The 19,395-nt window shown below is 36.7% G+C and overlaps 1 protein-coding gene across 1 annotated transcript in view; it reads right to left on the bottom strand.

The window, feature by feature from the left end:
* LOC123306773 (chitooligosaccharidolytic beta-N-acetylglucosaminidase) overlaps positions 1-14,695 on the bottom strand; it is a 79,275-nt gene extending 64,580 nt beyond the window's left edge. The window contains exon 1 of the mRNA XM_044888911.1: positions 14,424-14,695. The gene's annotated coding sequence lies outside the window, so the exon portion shown is untranslated. The remainder of the gene's footprint in view (positions 1-14,423) is intronic.
* Between the last annotated feature and the right edge of the window lie 4,700 nt (positions 14,696-19,395).

The raw sequence follows: 19,395 nt of genomic DNA, 5'->3' as shown, positions 1-19,395 counted from the left end.
GACGAAAGTTATGGTGATAGGAGATCAACTGAGCATAAGATTGGACGGAACAAAGATCGAACAGGTGAAGACGTTTAGATACTTGGGAGTAGAAATAATAGAGGATGGAAAACAAGACGTAGAAATTAGCAAGTACAATGAGGTTATACCATATGATGAACAACAGCTTTATAAGTGAGAAGGAGATGTCTAAAAGCTAAAAGCACAAAGATAAAGGTATACTAGGCAATCTATATACTGTAGATAGATTCGGATATTGTATTTCCTTTTCAGGTAATCGAGATAAAGCATCAGCATTAGCATGTTAATTTGTAGATCGATACGTTATATAATAGTTGAATCATTGGATGTGATCTCTTTCTTCATTACATTTTTGTAGTAAATGCCAGATCTTTCAGAAATCTCCCACAATAGTTAACTTATCCTAACCAACTTCTCAATTCGGTAACCTTTGAAAATGATCAGCAAATAACTTGCATTTCGATATCATATAAAAAACGCATACTCCTGGTATATCCGATATGGTTTTGGTGATATAACGTTTCAAAATTGCAGATACAACCTTCTTTCCATTCGGAAATATTTCATTATATTCATAAGATGATTCACCTTGTAGTCAACTTCTGCAGTAGTGATAGCTTGAATTTTAGCACTACATCCATTGGCATATGTAGAGATGCTGGCCTGATGTCTAATGTTCTAGGAAGGTTTTCCCACCTCTGATAGTATTGGCAAAAATATCTTCCGAATCAGGTATTGGATACCGATCATCCTTCAGAACTTTGTTCAGAGTGATTTTAAAGTCAGCACATAGACGAATTGTCTTTTTTAACTCTTGGAGCTATGGGAGTACCACATTCACTGTATGCAATTTTTGTTATTATACCCTCTCTAAACAGTCTATCTCATCTTTCACTTATCCTTCAATCACATACAGAATTTTTCTAGCGGTGAAATAAATTGGTTTCGTGTTATCTTTTAGGGATGATTTCGTGCGATTGTTATTGATTCTACCGATTTCAGGTTCAAAAATATCAATGAATTCATTACACAATCGAGTTAGAATTCGAGACTTATCTTCTAGAAAATATTCGACTTTTTGCTGTATCTGGCTGATTTCTGGAGGACTGATTTTGATATCTTACACCCATTCTCTTCGGAAAATTGGTTCTACCTGTCCAAGGAGTACATATAAAATTCCCAATGTTTTCTGATTTTCATATTTATCTTCGGAAGTAGAATGTATAATTTCACCTTGGTCTTCAGAGTCAGTGTACTTTTAAGATTACTTTGGTGGCAAATTGCTGAAATGATCGTAGGAAATGGAAGAGACTGCTGCGCCAGTATCGTATTCTAGTTGAACAAACTTCTCATCAAGAAGGATGCTGAGCATACATTTTTTTGGTTTCTTTTTTGATTCGGATAAAATAAAATCAACAATATTGAACAGGCTCTCTAGTAATTTCATTTTTTCTGTAAATGTATGTATTAAACTTGATATTCAGTTTTGTGCATCTATGTTCATCTTTTGGTTCTTTTACCAATGTTCATTTAGGGTACTTGGGAGTTATTGTTTTTTTTTTTGTATGGGTCTTTCAATCATAATCGCGCATCTAGATAAAGGTTCGACAGTTTCCTGACCAGGAGTGGTGAATACATGTATCAATTCAGTATCACCGCAGACTTCGCTAAAACACTGGGATCGATTTTTTTCGCATTTTTACACTTTACGAAATAAAGTAAAGTATTTCTCGCTGTTGAAAATAATTTCGAGAGTGGACCCATCTTTGGATGCTTTTCATAAAGCTGGCCAGCTCGTCTCTTCACATCACACCATAGGTAAGTCGTACCTTTATTATCGCTTTTCATTTTGTTCGTCCATTAAACAATTTCCAGTTACCCTACCATTAAATAAACTTCAGAACAGTTCATCAACTCTTCTCGAGCAATTGAGTAATCCTTCAGACACTTTAAATTTTTTATTTTTTCTTTCGAGTTTGAAATCATATATTTTATACAAATATTTTCTCTAATCTGTATTAATTCTTTTAGCCAGTTTGAATTTCGAAGTAATAAATTGTTGTCGTAGAACAAAATGTGGTGTTATGACGCTAGTCGAAACATTTTTGGGTTTCAAATCAGCGCTATGTTGTCCTTTCTACGTAAAAGTCTCAGTAATTACGTATTTTATCACAATGTCTAATCATTTCGGAAAATAAGAAGTCGAAAATATGTGACGAACATAATTGACGTTTATACAAATTGATTGAAGGCATACCTACCAAATTTAGTTATTTGCATGGAAAATACAAGAGTTTAGTTTTAAAATCTATTTATTTTTGCTATGGAAGATGATTGAATTAGTGACACATAATAATCATTAGCTTGAGGAGAGTTAATTTTGATTATCTTCTTTGGCTGAAGGATGAATACGTTAAATCAGTTGTAGATTACAAAATCAACAGGAAGATGAAATGCATCTGATGCAGTAGTAGGGAATGGTATCTCGAAAGAATTAACGGATAATTACAAGAATGTTGAATTATTCAACAAAAATATATACTGTAGTTATTAGAATATCAGGGTTACCTACTATTTGAATGAGCGGACCTGAATGTTAAATACATAGCACTCTCTGAAACCCTTCGCTCTTTTTCAATAACTTTTCGGCATTTTTGTAATCTTAGTTGATATTACTTGTGGCAACGGCGTTATAAAAGATTATACAGTAGAAAGATAGGAAACCAAGCGACTAAAGTTATGTGAGCGCCATCTGTGTTTCAAATGTGTTTTTAAGGCCCTAAAACTGGTTAAAATTTTAATTCGAGGGACACATGAAATTTTGCGAGATGTCAGAGTCATATGGCCATTTTGATCAAACAGGTTTTGAATGTTTTGATTCTCGTATCCATAGACAACCTCGTATCGCCTTTTGTTTTTCGAGCCCGTTCTGGCGTTCTAGTTGCTGATTATTTAAATTTTTGTCTAATTTCTTGGCGAAAACCTCAGAATATCGTTCGAAAATTATTGTATGATGAAGAACTGTGGATCAAATGAAACAAATTTTACTAAGGAAAATGGGAATGCAAGTATTAAAACTGGTAACATGTGACTCGGTCATTCATTGATTTTTATTTTCAGTGCTACGAAGTGGATAAAATTTTCAGGGCGTAAAGGCCTGCAAACACTACTGACTACATAATGTGCAATGAACATTTTACTGCAAGTCGATTGGGAACTGTTTATCCACATAAATTGTTGCATGCAGGAAGCATCCCTCACATAAAGGGCTCATTTACGGGAAATTATGACTTTTATACGTCCATTCAAAGATTCTCAATTGCCTTCAATATACAGGGTGGTCCAGATCGTAACCAAGAAATTTTAACCACGACATCGAAAATAAGCCCTAGTTTGTCATATAAACATATTTCGAGAAATGTTTCCTCTCCGAAGTACGGGGTGTTAAAATTATAGAAAAAAAAAATGTTTTTTATTAATAACTCTCACACTGCTTCAAATATTTTTATGAAATTCGAGAAATAGGTTTTGAGCGTCAAGGAGCACTTTTTGCATATTATCATTTCTTCCCTAATAGCACAAAGTAGTCCTATGGACATCCATAGGACGTCCTCTTCGGACATTACGGACATCCATGGGACGTCCATTTCTGGTACAATGGACGTTCTATGGACATCCGAGGGACGTACAAATGTCACAACTTCGAACCGAATTCGGACGTACATCGCGGACGTCCAATGGATATCCCGTTGGGACCGTCATTAGCTATCTCAACGGTACAAAAATTTACCACGACGTTGGCTATCCTATCTATTAGAATTTTAATGTCCTAGAACCCAATGTCTTACACTCAGACGCAGATGGTATTTTTCTGTGTTGTTTCTCATTTCCATCCATACTTACTACAAAGTTTTTACACTTGGCCCGGATTCGAACTCGCGAGTACGTGGGGACATCGCATTACTGAGTCTTCGCTGCAACCGTCCTAGCTACCGAGACTATACGATATACCTACTTGTAGGAACATATTCACATTATATTGTTAACTGATTCATGGAATAGTAGTCGATTAATACGGAAATACCATTTCCATATTTTGAATCAAATACTGTGTATAACAGTATTTGAATATTTTGAATCAAATACTGTTATTCTTTCATTTCTTTTTATTTTACCAGTGGCGTCCGTACTGCAGCACTGAATATTTTCAGATGAAAAAATGTTTTTTTTCAATTGTGGTTCTGATATAAATTGTACAAACTCAACTCAGTATATTAATTCAAAACGTTTTCACAAAAAAAAAAACACCTTTGACGTACCTATAGCAGATAATCATGTACTCTTGTATCCTAGTCAAAGCTCTATTCGTTTTCCATAATTTAAAATTTTTGTGAATTTTTTATAAATTGCAAATAAAAATTTATCACACCCAACAGCGTATTTCATTGATGCCAATCGATTCCAAACAATATTCATATGAAAACTAACATTCTGGTCACAAAACAAAACCATCCTTTTGTTTTCTCACTCAGGATGTTTGTTTTCTGGTCAAAATGTAGTCGGTTTTCAGTACTAGCGATATGAGGGCGTTTCCTATCTTTCTACTCTATAATCTTTGGGCGTTATGACATAAACGAAATTTCATGAGTGCCAACCGTTCTAATTACAAAAACTCCTAGTGCTATAAAAAAGAGAAAGCGGAAGAGAAAGTTGAAGTGAAAGTGCCCACTAACAAAGCTACGGAATATTTGATTCCGTCTGTGAAGTTTGTGTAGGTTCTATATTTGTTATCGGAATGAATTAAAAACTTTCAAATACGTGTGCAGATAGAAGAAAATGGAAAACAAGATCTGGAAATAAACAGTAGATTGGAGAACACATTGAAGATATACCATGCCATGAATGAGAACTTCCTGAATAGGAAAGAAATATCAAGAAGTACTAAGATGAATGTATACAAAGCGATTTATAGACCAATACTTACATTCGCGTGCGAATCGTAAATATTGATAAAATTGATAAAAGACAAAAAGCAGAATGCAGGCAATGGAAATGAAATATCTAAGAAAAGTGAAGGGAATAACAAGGATGCACAGGGTGAGAAACGATCTAATCAGGGAAGACATCGGAATACAACCTCTGCAGGATTTCATAGAGAAGAGACAATTGAGTTGGTGGGGACATCTGAATAGGATGAATCACGAAAAATCGCTATAAAAGTATGGGAAGCAAAGGTTACGGGAAAAAGAAGGCGCGGAAGACCGGTTACTACCTGGGACAAGCAAATGGAGAAGATTTTTCTCATAGCGTAGAAAAATTTCGGCTTCATACCATAGTTTTATATTAGACTATTTCAGTGAAGATTCCTGAATATTTTATTATTTTCAAATTGTTTGACATTTTGAGAAATCTGAGTATAAAACCATGTCGGAAACCTCAGATAACGAGGGTTTCTATATGGAAGCGAACGATGCAGAAGAATTCAGCGACGGCGAACACGAGGAGCTTGTAAGGCTCAAACAAGAAAATGGGCAGTTGAAGGCTCAAATAAATAAACTAACTGAAACCGTGGCTCAGTTGGTCGGGGAGATACGCTTCTTGAGAGAGGAAGTTAATAAGAATAAAGAGCCTCAATCCCCTAGTTTTGCTGAAATTGCAAAACAGATTACGTCACAGAAATCCCCCACATTTGCAGAAATTGCAAAGCCGGTAACAGTCCCCAAAAATTCCTCCAAACAGGAAGTAGCTCCAGAACCGGAAAAGAAGAAAAATCTTGCAACTCAAGTTGCAAAAACCCAGAACGCGCCGCCCACAAAACGCGCGCGTAAAGAAAGTTCATCTTCAGACGACTAGACCGCAAAAAAAGCAACGGAATTACCTAAAAAAGATGAAATTCCACCCATCACGACGATGGGTACAGCCGATTGGGTAGAGATCTCAAAAGCTCTCTACATGAAGAAAATCAGCTACAACAGAGCAACCGTCGTAAAAGACGGAATTAGGATCGTAGCTTCGACTGTGGATGACTACAGAAACATAACAAAATATTTGGACCAGATTGGTAAGGAGTACTTCACCTACCAGATGGAGGAAGAGAAAAAGATCTACGCAGTCATAAGGCATCTCCCAATAGATGCTGACCTAGATATAATAAAAAATGATCTAAAGGTCCAAGGAATCCATGACGCCGTGGTGTCCAGAATGACATCCAATAAAACCGAAAAGTTTATACCCTTATGCCTGGTCAAAACTCAGAGAAAGGAGATTTTCGACGCCTCTACAATCTCTGCATTGTAGTGGAATATGCCAGAGGTACGGACATGCCCAAAACAAGTGCTCTTTTCCATACAGATTCGTCAAATGTTTGGGCAATCATTGCACAAAAGATTGCGAACTTACCAGAAATGGTGAGGAGAGAAATGCCACATGCGTTCTGTGCGGTGAAGAAGGCCATCCAGCAAACTACAAAGGATGTAGCGAATTCAAATTAGTGACAAGGAAGAGGAAAACAGGCCGGAAATCGGCTCACCAGAGCACGATTCCTCAAAAAGTCCAGGAGAAAAAGAAGCCCACCCTCTCCAAAGCAGACGACAAGAAAAAAGAAGTACCCAAACCAGTACAGAAGAAGGAGCAACCGAAAATGCTCCAAGCTAAACCTACAATCAACAAAACAAAAGAAAACAGAAAAGTCTCTGAATCTGATTTAGACACTTTTACTGAAAAATTTTTCAACAAAATCATTTTGAAAATTGAAAGAGAGATGGAGAAAAAACTCCGAGGAATGTTCAGTAAACTGAAATAATGGAACATACAACTAGGAAAAATTCCCTTAATAGTCTCCTGGAACATAAACGGGGTCAGAACTCGAAAATCCGAGATAGAAGAAATAATATCAGAGAGAAAACCTGATATTATAGCCTTACAGGAAACAAGAATAAAACCAAATACGCGATTGAACATCATGAATTATGAGAAATATAGATGTGACAGAATCACAAATACTGGGGGAGGTGTTGCCTTACTGGTTAGAAGAGATCTGAAACATTATTTCAAAGGAAGATCTGACGAGTCACAAATAGAAACAGTGACGATTGTTGCTGAAATGAATCGACAAAGAGTCGAAGTCACATCGGCATATAAAAGTCCCTCAAATAACTTACTGGAAGAAGAAATCAACAACTAACTAGATTACTAGATGGAACAAACCCGAAAATCTGCATTGGAGATTTTAATCGCAAATCTCCAGAATGGAACAGCAGGATGGAAAACATAAATGGCAGAAAACTGAAAGATCTCGCTGAAAAACATGAAGCTATCGTTATTGGACCTGAAGAACTAACGTACCTAGCATTCGGAAATGGATTACCAGACATAATTGATATCGCAATTATGAAAAATATCACTGGAGAATTCTTGATAGAGACCTTGTGGGACGGAACCTCTAACCACAACCCCATCGAATTAACAATAGGAGAAGGGCCAAGAAGAGAACTAATGCAAACAAGAGAATACACCGATTGGACTAAATATAGCCATCTGATACAATCGGAGGTAACAGAAATACCAACAATCAACACACCGGAAGACCTAGAAAGAGCAGTTGATAAACTAGAAAAGAATATACTAGATGCCTACAAAAGGAGCACAAAGAAAATAACGAGACCAGCACCGATACATCCACACGGTGATACACCCAGAGAAATCAAAGATCTCATCAGGGAAAATCGGAGACTAAGAAAAACATACAGGCTCAACAAAACAGATATGAATAAGAGAAATCTAAACCGACACAGCCAAGTTCTAAAAAATGCCCTGAAGGATATGAGAACAAATAGATGGAACAAAAGAGTTCAAGAACTAAATAATATCGATCATTCTGCATGGAAAATGCAAAAATGTCTGAGAAGAGAAAAGACTAAAATACATCCTTTCCACGGAGAAAGAGGAATGGCATATACGAATATCGATAAAGCAGAAGCACTGGCGGACTCGATCGAAAGAGAATCAAGAATAAATTACAGACCTGATGACGATAATGATGATCTGGAAGAACTAGTTGAGAACAACGAAGAAGAAATAGACGAACCACCAGTAGACGACAAAATAGAAAAACCAACATCTCCATTCGAAATAAAGGAGATAATCAGAAGCTTGAAAAATAGAAAATTTCCCGGAAGTGATAAAATAACGAATGTTATGTTGAAGAAATTACCTAGAAAAGGTATAGCTGCTCTCACAAATATTGCAAACGGTATAATGAGGACTGAACACTATCCGAAAAAGTGGAAAACTGCAGAAATCATAGTGTTCAACAAACCAGGCAAAGATAAAAAATTCCCCCAAAACTACAGGCCGATAAGTTTATTGTCCACCCCTAGGAAAAGTAGTAGAAAGAATAATCGCTAGGAGGCTTACAGAAAAAACTGAAAATCTGAATCTCATTCCAGCAGAGCAATTCGGATTCAGAAGAGATCACTCAACAGAACAACAATTACTGAGACTCACAAAATACATAACAGAAGGATTCCAAAATAAACAAGCAACTAGTCTTGTACTACTAGATGTCGCCAGAGCATTCGACAGAGTATGGCATGAAGGATTGATTTACAGAATGAGATATGCTGGATATTCAATCAAACTGTGCAAGTTGATAAGGAATTATTTGGAGGAACAGAAGATTCTACGTGAAAGTGGAAGGAGAAAACTCCACAACCAGATATATGGAAGCAGGGGTGCCTCAAGGGTCAGTACTTGGGCCGTTACTGTATAACATATATATTCACGATATATCAAAATCTCCAGGGACTATGCTGACACTATACGCCGACAACACGGGAATCGCAATGCGACATCGCAAGCCAGAAATCATAGTAGGAAAATTACAAGAAGCTATGTATGAAATAAATGACTGGTGTATTAAATGAAAAATAAAGCTCAACGGACAAAAGAGCCAAGCGATATTACTGCAAAAGAGGAGACTGAGAACTACAACAAATCCAGAGGTAGATGGAGAAGAAATCGAATGGAAAAACGAAGCGAAATATTTAGGTATCACCCTAGACAAAGGTCTAACTTGGAGAAGCCATATCAAACAAGCCGTTGACAAAACCAAGGCAGCGATGAATATGCTCTTCCCGCTGATAGGTAGAAAGAGCCACATGTCAAATGAGACAAAATTGAAAATAATCAAAGCCGTTGCTAGACCGCAAAGGACTTATAGATCAGGTGCTTGGGGATTCGCGGAATAGAGCAATTTACAAAGAATTCAGGCAACAGAAAACAAGCTACTAAGATGTGCCATAGGTGCGCCTTGGTTTGTCAGGAACAAACAGATATATCCAGAACAAACAGATTTTAAGTGGGAAACCGTCACCGAATTTATGAAGAGGAAAGCTGAAAAGTTATTCGAAACAGCGAAGGAACATCCAAACGAAGAGCTCAGGAGACTAGTGGACTACGATCCGGAGGAAGACAGAGGAAGAATGAGAATTTACAGAAGGAGACCGCGAGATCAATTGAGGAGAGATATAAATGAGAACTTAAACTTATTAAAACTATACTAAGAAGAGATATCCGAAATGGACGAACATGAAAACCCTAGCACGACAATGTGCAAGAAGAAATTAACCGATCAAGGGATAAATGGTTTATAGGCAAATGCCCGAAACCAAAAAAGCAGGATAGGTTTAGTGGGTCGCAAACTCGGAAGAGTGAGTAACCCCACAGTGTTCCCTAGAAATGGGTTCCTCTGGGCGAGAGATAGAGCCCCGTGTTTTTCACGGTCGCAGATTCCCCCTGCTATAAAAAAAAAATTCCTGAGAAAGTTTTGTCAAAGAATTCTATTCATGGATGATAACCAAGCTGATCTTGTGAAAATTATTTTATGCCCAACCGAGTGCTAAAATGAATGTGAATGGAGTTGTAATGATTTTGGGCTCGACAACGCTTTAGCGGAAGTCGATTTTTTGTACAGGAGGTATTCTATCTTCTGTATTCTGAGGAGACGAGTTCATTAAGTGGTTTCAACGTTAGAAAACCATTTGTCCAAAAGTAACGGCATTTTGAAGTTCTAATGTTGAGTCTATTCTAGTGGCAGCTTTGTGTAATTTGACGGGGCGAATTCAATATAAGTGGTTTCAAAATTAGGTTCAAAAGTTACGCCACCTTTAGTTTCAATCAAGTGTATTCTGGATAATGTTTATTATACTCTAATTTTATGTTTGTCAGTTGTGAGCATAGAATGAATAATATTGATGACTAAAAGAGATTTCTTTGGCACCGTCATATTTAGCCGATGGAAGTTTCAGATGAAATAAGATACTTTTATTAATTTCAATTCAATTCTCCATTCTCCTAATTCTTCGTTTATTTTAGGTTAGCTTAGGTTAGTTAAGGTTAGCTTTGGTTACTTGATGTAAGAGCAAAAAACTGATTCTTTCATTATGATCAGGTAGAGTTGTCGTTTCTTTCGGTTTAGGTTTCTAGCAATGTATATAAGTACGAAGGTTCGAATAGCAAACATTTATTATCAAATGATCCGCATTCCAATCTCAATTCTCGGGTCCCTAAGAATTCACTTGGTACCTTAGAATCCTTATAAAAGGTAAAATTGAGGAACAAACTCAATGAATAAGAAAAGCACCGTATAATATTGATATAATAGGATCCTTCACACGAGTTCCGGTTCACTTTCGCACCCGAAAACAACCGGATTGCACTTTCGGCGGCGCTTATCGCCGCGAGATTCAAGAGCACAATGCGCCTATCGTACGGATAAAACCCGATGAATAATTTTTCATCCAGTTGTCTCCCGGTAAAAACTTGACGGTAAAAACTCGTGGTGTGAATAGAGTCTTACGATTGTGCTATGGAGTCAAGCGACTCAAGTCCTGATATGTTACATGAAAATTCAATTTTGCATGAACAATATCAACCAATATGAATTTTTTTTTCATTCCATCTAAAAAATGTGTTAAAAAATATATAAATGAATAACATGAATTTGCTCTATCCTCTGTCATTTTGAGCGAAAATTATAGAGTAGAAAGATGGGAAACGCAGCGACTAAAGTGATGTGTGCGCCATCTGGGTTTCAAATGTGTTTTTAAGACTACTGCATTCGAAGGGCAGCTTGCAGTACAGTTTTTGCACAGTGACTGCTGCATTCAAAGTACAGGTTGCTGTACAGTTCCCGCACATTACTGCTGCATTTGAAATGCAGCTCATTGCAATACCATCGCTGTATTTGAAGTGCAGCTACGCTGTACTGTGGCTGTATGTCAAATGCATTTTGTACTGTACAGTTCAGCGGAACAGCCCGTTTTGGTACAGTTTCTGCATTACCATCGGCGCAGTCAAGTGCAGGAAACGCTGTACAGTTTTTGTACAGTGGCTGAGTTTCAGGGTTTGCTGGGCGGTTTCACGCTAAAATACAACGTTAACTTCAGATGACATAATATAACCACAAGCCACAAGTAACCAGAAACACGCTAAAAATCGCCCAAAAACATACTCTAAGTTCGGAGTTTTTTGATACAAATGATTTATTCCGAACGATTTGCTCCTGCGTAAATTCTTGCACTAATTTGTCAAGAGCAAATTAACTAGAAAAAATTGGGACAACACAAAAATTTTAATGACAGAACCAGACCATTTTAAACGAAAAATTAAAGAGTCTACGTGTATTCTATTAGATCAAGATAATAATTTGGCAAATTGTTCGATAGGAATAGATCATATTTGGATCAATTTACTAAAGAAGGAACTGTCATCCGGTAATTTCAAAATTAAATGAATCAACGTTTCTGTGCAGTCTCTGTTTCTGTGTGTAGACAATTAATGTCAGACAAAAAGCGACAATTCAGAAGATTTTCAAAAGTAGATTTTTTCGTCTGATGAAGGAGTCTGATATAGACTCCGAAACGTTACAAAGAATTATAATTTCAACGTTATTTATTTTGAGTTCATTGTCAGGCAACAATTTTTTCTAGTTAATTTGCTCCTGACAAATTAGTGCAAGAATTTACGCAGGAGCAAATCGTTGATTTCATTTTTAATTGATTTTGTTTCAGAGATTGGGAGTGAACACCCTAAAAAGTTTATGAAGAGACTCATATTGTGATATATTTCGTGCATCAAAAACGGCCTCCCACCAACCCTCTGAAATTGTAATACTTTGATACAGTAAAAAGTGTGAAAAATACCCGCTGCTCGGGATTTTTCGATGGAAATGGGTTGTTACCAACATACTGAATATAGTAAAATGTTTCTCGTTCCAACAATAATATTAAAGGTGAATATCGGCACACACAGATTTCTTGTGCATTAAAAACTACCCCCCCTACCAACCCTCTGATTTAACTATCTGTGGTAAAAAAATAACTATTGCTCAGTGTTTTTTGTTTTTTGGTTGAAGGTGGGGTAGTTTTTGATGCACAAAATATTTCAACCCTATAATTATTCGTGTTAAGTATATTGGTAAGAACCCATTTTTATCAAAAAACCCCGGGCAACGATTATTTTTAACACTTTTTATTGTATCAAGTTAGTTCAACTTCGGAGGTTTAGTGAGTACTTCAACTTCAACTTCTAGGGTTAGCAGGAGGTAGTTTTCGATGCACAAATTATTTCACCGGTTGTTTTTTACATTTTTTACTGTATCAAGATAGTTCAAGTTCAAGGGGTAGGTGGGGCTATAGTTTTTGATGCACAAATATTTTATCCTATAGGTCGTGTTCAGTATGTTGGTATTAACCCATTTTCATACTATTATTACTATCTTGATAGAGTAAAAAGTGTGAAAAATAACCCTTGCTCGGTGTTTTTTGTTTTTTGGTTCGCGGGGTTAGTTTTTGATACACAAAATATTTCAAAACTATAGCTCGTGTTGAGTATGTTGGTAACAACCCATTTCTAAAAAACTCCGAGCAATGGTTATTTTTTACACTTTTTACTGTATCAAGATAGTTCAACTTCAGAGGGTTGATGAGTGAGTAGTTTTTGATGCACAAAATATTTCACCCTATAGGTCTTGTTGGGCATGTTAGTAACAACCCATTTCCATGGAAAACCCCGAGCAACGGGTTGTTTTCATACTGTATCAAGATAGTTCAATTTCGAAGGGTTGGTGGAGGGTAGTTTTCGATACACAAATTATTTTACCCTATGAACTGTGTTCATAATGTTCGAAATAACTCATTTGTATCAAAAAACTCCGAACAAGGGATATCTTTACATTATAGGTATTAGAAAACTGTATTGCATTATTTGCAAAATTGCCTTCAAAATAGGAACAAAACAAATTTTGGTAACTATCAATCGATGGTCCACACTGACATAAAAAATATTTCAAATTAAAAAAATCATTATGACGCATGGTTTTGGAATTGTTTCAGTTTTTTAATAATTAATTAATAATTCAGTATTCTGCCCAAGATCATGTGAACTAAATCTCGCCCTCTAATATGTAAACATTTCACTACTGTTATATGAGATATAGAAATAAAGACCTTTATTATTATTATTATTATTAGATTATGGGAGATCTCGAGGGTAATATAGTAGCGGACAGAAATAAAGGATAGATACCTATTACATTGTAGAACTATACATAATGAATAGAAATGAAAATTTCTGTCTTCACGTTGATATGATAAGTTTCACTCTAGATGTACGCTGAAATGTTTCGTCTACGTCATGCAGATTATGGAAGGAACGGAGAAAACTGTCATTTATAATTATGCACATTTTCAATATATGACGAAATAAATATGGATTTATCCATTTTCCGGAACAACAATATCTGCCTATGAAAAGAGTTATAAGTCATCAAATAACGATATTCAAATTCAAGGCTTCAAAGAAATAGCTATATTCATTATTCCAAAATGAAAAGCCAAATATGAATCTGTTTCTGTGGATTGTTGGAGAAAAATAGACTTTTATTACTACTTTCGTCACACTTATATTGAATCATATTGGATGCACTCTGAGAAATGCATCAAAGACACTCACCTCCACCTCAAAAAAAAAAATTTCGATACAAGATTTATCAGAACTATTTTGACTCGCCCTGGATCCTGAATATTATGACATCAGGAGTTCCAGTCATTGATGAGATTTCTGTTTAACACAAATTAATTTTTATTGCAGAATTTTTCATCGTAACACTGTTGATTTGAACTATTAATCCAAATTTACCGCCTTATATTTAAACTTCACCTAAATTCTGAAAAAATTGCAGTAAACATTCATGCAATGGATGAAAAATTAAGCGAAAACTTGTAGGACAGTATAGAGCGTTTTTGATCATACAACTTAAAAACTGAATTACAACTTCGATTATGAATTCATCGTTTCGGCCTGAATGGAAATAATTGTCAACTGAATCATTCAGCAATTACCTGATAGAGAGATTAATAATATTATCACTCACACCTACACCTCTTGTTCTTTACGATCGGTAGTCTCACTAAACAATGCTCGTCCGTGGTCTGAAATCGAAGTGGAACTCGGTTTAATTCAATGTGAAAGTAACTGTTTGAAATTTCCGTGCAAGTTTATATAGATACACTGATACAGAGATATTTTGAATCTGAAAACCGGTACCTGCGGTTGGAGCTTAGGTGAATTTAGATAGCAGTCCCGATAATTTTGAGAGTCTATGGTGTTTTTATTGACGAGTCGATATTCCTGAGACCCTAAGTATCGATTAAGAATAGGAATTCGATTAACGAAGGAACATTCAATCGCATCGATGAATATAGAGAAGTATTTATCTACTGATAAAAGTTTTCATATTTTATGTTGGCATCGGCCTCTCAATGTTCAGTTGCATTGAATTTTATTGGCCTTGGATTCCGAGCGATACTTTGTGATGCAGGTGCTCTCGCGAACTGGTTACTATTTGAGCCAAGTGTTAAAAAGTTTCATTTGTCGCCTCATATTCCATTGACATTCCTCATACATGGCGATTTGAAAAATATTGGGGATGATTTATAAGGTATTGCATAGCATCCAAGTAACCTCACTTATAGCAACTCCCCTACATGTCAGTATTCTGTTATAACTCTAACTGAAACTTGGTTGAATGGTGCAACCAGAAGTTATGAGTTATTTCCTATAGCTATTATGAGGTACCTATATCGTTTGATAGGAATCTTGTCGAGTGTAACTGCTCTAGAGGCGGTGGTATTCTCATTGCGGTTGATAAGTGATTTGAATCACCGTAGATAAATTTAATTAAGCTCATTTCTCGTGGTCTTTCATCAATTCATATAATCATGATAAAAAGTGTTACTGACTCGACCTCTCTATATGAATACATTCAATTATTGGGACACAAATCGATGTTTAGAGATCGCAAATTGGAAAGTATTTCTGTAAGATCTTGTATTGTAAGAATTTACTCCTATGTACCTGTGTGTACATGTGCCCTTTTCTGACTTCAAGAAGTGTCCACCTATTCGAATCATGAAGAAGGTCGTAATCTCGGCCGAAACGTAGATGTAATCGGAATCACTACCAAAAACAGGACTAATCCAAATTTGAATGACTGTAAGATACTCATTGATTCATTGCTGTATCCCGTAACCGGGAATAAATCTACAAGAAGACAAAAAAAAAGAAAAAAAATTAAATAAAGGTGCGAACAGACTTATAATTTTTTAGGGCTAATTGCGACTGCGTGCCCTCCTGTTACTGAAGAGACCCAACCGTGACCTACAGATCCTTCCACACTCCGGGCATGGATAGTAACCAACCAGAATTGTCCGCCGCTGTATCCTTCTCGAGTCTCCATTATAACTGTGTACCAAAGACCTCCACTGTGACCTGTCCAACGCTAGTTGTTCCCAGTTATGATTGGCATTTTCTGATTTTAGGGATTGATGTAGTATATCCTTAAACCGCTTGTACTGGCCTCCTGGTTTCCGAGCTCCCTCTGTGAATTCAATATATTTCAATGCACTTCATAAATCCATATAATCAGTTAATGCCAATCATAACTGGGAACAACTAGCGTTAGCAAGGTCACAGTGGAGGTCTATGGTGCACAGTTATAATGGAGACTCGAGAAGAATACAGCGGCGGCCAGATCTGGTTGGTGACTATCCATGCCCGGAGTGTGGAAGGATCTGTAGGCCACGGTTGGGTCTCTTCCTCTTCAGTCACAGGGGGGCACACAGTCGCAATTAGCCCTAAGGAATTATAAGTCTGTTCTTTTTTTTTGTCTTTTTGTAGATTTATTCCCGGTAACGGGATACAGAAATGAATGATGATGAGTCTCAATTGTTGTACAACTCGCGCGTTGCAAGACTTCTGCATTGGAAACTTTGTGGAACCATCTGATGTGCATTATCTGTCTTAGATGACGTTGTTGCGTTTGTTCAAGTTGTTTAATATGTCGCCTGTAGGGTCTCCAGCTTCCGCTTCCGTAAAGAAGCGTTGGGAAGACCACTGCTTTGTAAACAGCTGCCTTGGTCTTCAGATTGAGGTAATTTTGAAACACTGTGTCCTTTAGCTTCCAGAATGCCCGTGATGCCGAATTGATACGGTTGTGTATTTCCGTGTCTAGGTTAGCCCTAGTATTTATGAAGTTCCCAAGTATTTGAACTGCTCGACCTATTCTAGAGTTTCATTCTCCAGGCTGATATCTGTTTGAAGACTTTCTGGCGGACTTACCAGGATTTTGGTTTTGTAGATATTGAGTCTAAGCAATGAAATACTTCTAGTTGCCAAAAAACAAGAATCAGCAGAAATTGAGTCGGTATCGTGGCAATATATTTATTATTCAATTCTTACAAATTGCTACAGTTTCGAGGAACGGTTGTCCTCTTCTTCAGGCTAAAAAAAACAAAACAATGAACATACAGACTTCATCGAGTACAAAGGGAGGAGGCAACCTACCAACATATAATGAAATTAAGAAAAATAACGACATCAGCGGTATAACGAGAACAGATAGGGCATGACTCTACTCTAACCTAAAAAACGGTGTAGAAATCATATGTACTGTGGACGACTACAGAAAAACCTATCAACAATAGTCACAGAATAAACTACAACTAGAGGTTACAAAATACAGTTTCGTGAACAAGTCAAATGGATGTGATCTCACTTAACAGCGTAGAGATCACAAACAAACAGTCACAGGATAAAAAAGAGAAACATACATTTGACAACACTGTTGTGTTCGTCAACAACTATCCATTCCAAATTTTAATTTCATTGATGAGATGGCAATATGTATTACTTAAATTGTCTGTGTCACTTCTAAAATTTGACTTGTTCACGAAACTGTATTTTGTAACCTCTAGTTGTAGTTTATTCTGTGACTATTGTTGATAGGTTTTTCTGTAGTCGTCCACAGTACATATGATTTCTACACCGTTTTTTAGGTTAGAGTAGAGTCATGCCCTATCTGTTCTCGTTATACCGCTGATGTCGTTATTTTTCTTAATTTCATTATATGTTGGTAGGTTGCCTCCTCCCTTCGTACTCGATGAAGTCTGTATGTTCATTGTTTTGTTTTTTTAGCCTGAAGAAGAGGACAACCGTTCCTCGAAACTGTAGCAATTTGTAAGAATTGAATAATAAATATATTGCCACGATACCGACTCAATTTCTGCTGATTGAGTCTAAGGCCTTACGCTTCGTATATATTTTTATAGGTGTTCAACATTATCTGTAAATCCTCTGAACTGCTAGCGATAGGTGTGCTGTCGTCTGCATATTGAAGTTCCGTGATAAACTTTGTACGGGTTTTTGCTCTGAGGCACTTCAGGTTAAACAGGCCATCATCAAATCTGAATCTTATTCCAACACCTCTTACAGGCATACTCATGTAGCAATTATCGAGACAGCTATGGCGAAAATATTGAACAGTTCAAGAGTTGGTTAAAAAATGGTCGGTTGTAGAGCCATTATTCTGTATTCTAGCGGTGTTGTAGGTATGAAGGCTTATTCACACTGCTAAGAATTTTTTGGGTACTCAATGGCATCCCATGATTTTCCATAGCTCTCTCCGATTCACCGAGTCGAAGGCCTTACTTAAATCGATGTAGGCTGTAGGGTAGGCAGGGGGAATGGCGTTCACTTCAGGAAAACATGGTATATCATTTAAATTATTTATTATAAATCAGAATAGAGAAAAGTAACAAATTCTTCAATTAGCGAGTAATCAACAATTCAACAAAAAACCATATATCTTCGACCGACCAATGGTAGGAAAACATTATTAAAGAAAACTTGTTTGAGCGGCATTGCCCCCGACTTTGGGTAATGCCGGTCAGGGTACGGGTTAATAACGCTAAAACATGTTTTTTGGAATATAAGTACCAAGTAACATACATTTTAATCCAGGAATACATACAATAGAAGTCTACAATTACAAAATAAGATATGATAATATTTTATTTTTGGTCACAAAAATACTTCATTTCGTCTTCACTGTCATCGTCGCAAAAGTGCTCTTCATTTCCACTCTCTGAAGAACTTTATAGTAAAATTTTCCTCTTGTAAGATGTTTCTTTCATGTGTTGGTTCTTCTTTTCTTTGGAACTGGTCTTGATTATTTATCTTTTCCAGTCTTGTTGAGATTCACTATTTTTTCTTTATCCTCTAAAATAATTTTTATAGGAGTGCTTGCTATAGCAGCAAAAGATTCTTCAGTTCTTCGACCATCAACAAGTTTTTGGTTATTGGTAACTGTCGAAACAGAGTCTGCATATTGATCTTCATTTGATGGACCTGACAAAGTATGTTCTTCGCGGTGGGCCTTTGACGATTTTTGGCATATCTACAACAGTAAACAAACCACTACAGGGTCATGGCGCTCAAATGAGCGGTATTACCCGAAACGGTCGTTCTGTAATTAATCTGAATTAAAAAAAATATTACACAATTGTTGAAAATGGATCGTATCATCACAAAAAGAATAGTTATATTGTCAGAAAAGTAAAATGAATAATTAAACAAGCATTGACATTTTGGACTTACCGACAGAAATTACCTAACCAAAAATTAGATCAGCGCAGTCGCAAACAAAGAAAGGCACTTCACAGTTGGATGACGCGAGCTGACACATAAAGTAAGTCAAGAGTATGGGTGTGTTCTGTGAGCTGACATTACGTTTGCAGCGCTGTGTGTGAAAGACCGCCTCCCCTCGCCCTTAACCTGACGTGGATTGTTGGGGCGTTCAATTTTAACAGAGTTAGAGCTATTTTCCTTCCCTACCCTATAGATCCTTGATCGTTGTTTACGGGCCTTCTCTTGCAGCTGCCGCAGTCTAAAAATTAGGTCCACCGTACCTCGATTTGGTCGAAAGCCGCACTGGGATTCAGGTAATAGTAAGATAGGACTGCAAAAGTCTGACAG

The sequence above is a fragment of the Coccinella septempunctata genome, chromosome 2 (assembly GCF_907165205.1).
Source record: "Coccinella septempunctata chromosome 2, icCocSept1.1, whole genome shotgun sequence".
Classification (NCBI taxonomy): Eukaryota; Metazoa; Arthropoda; class Insecta; order Coleoptera; family Coccinellidae; genus Coccinella; species Coccinella septempunctata.
This window is presented reverse-complemented; position numbering and strand designations above follow the sequence as displayed.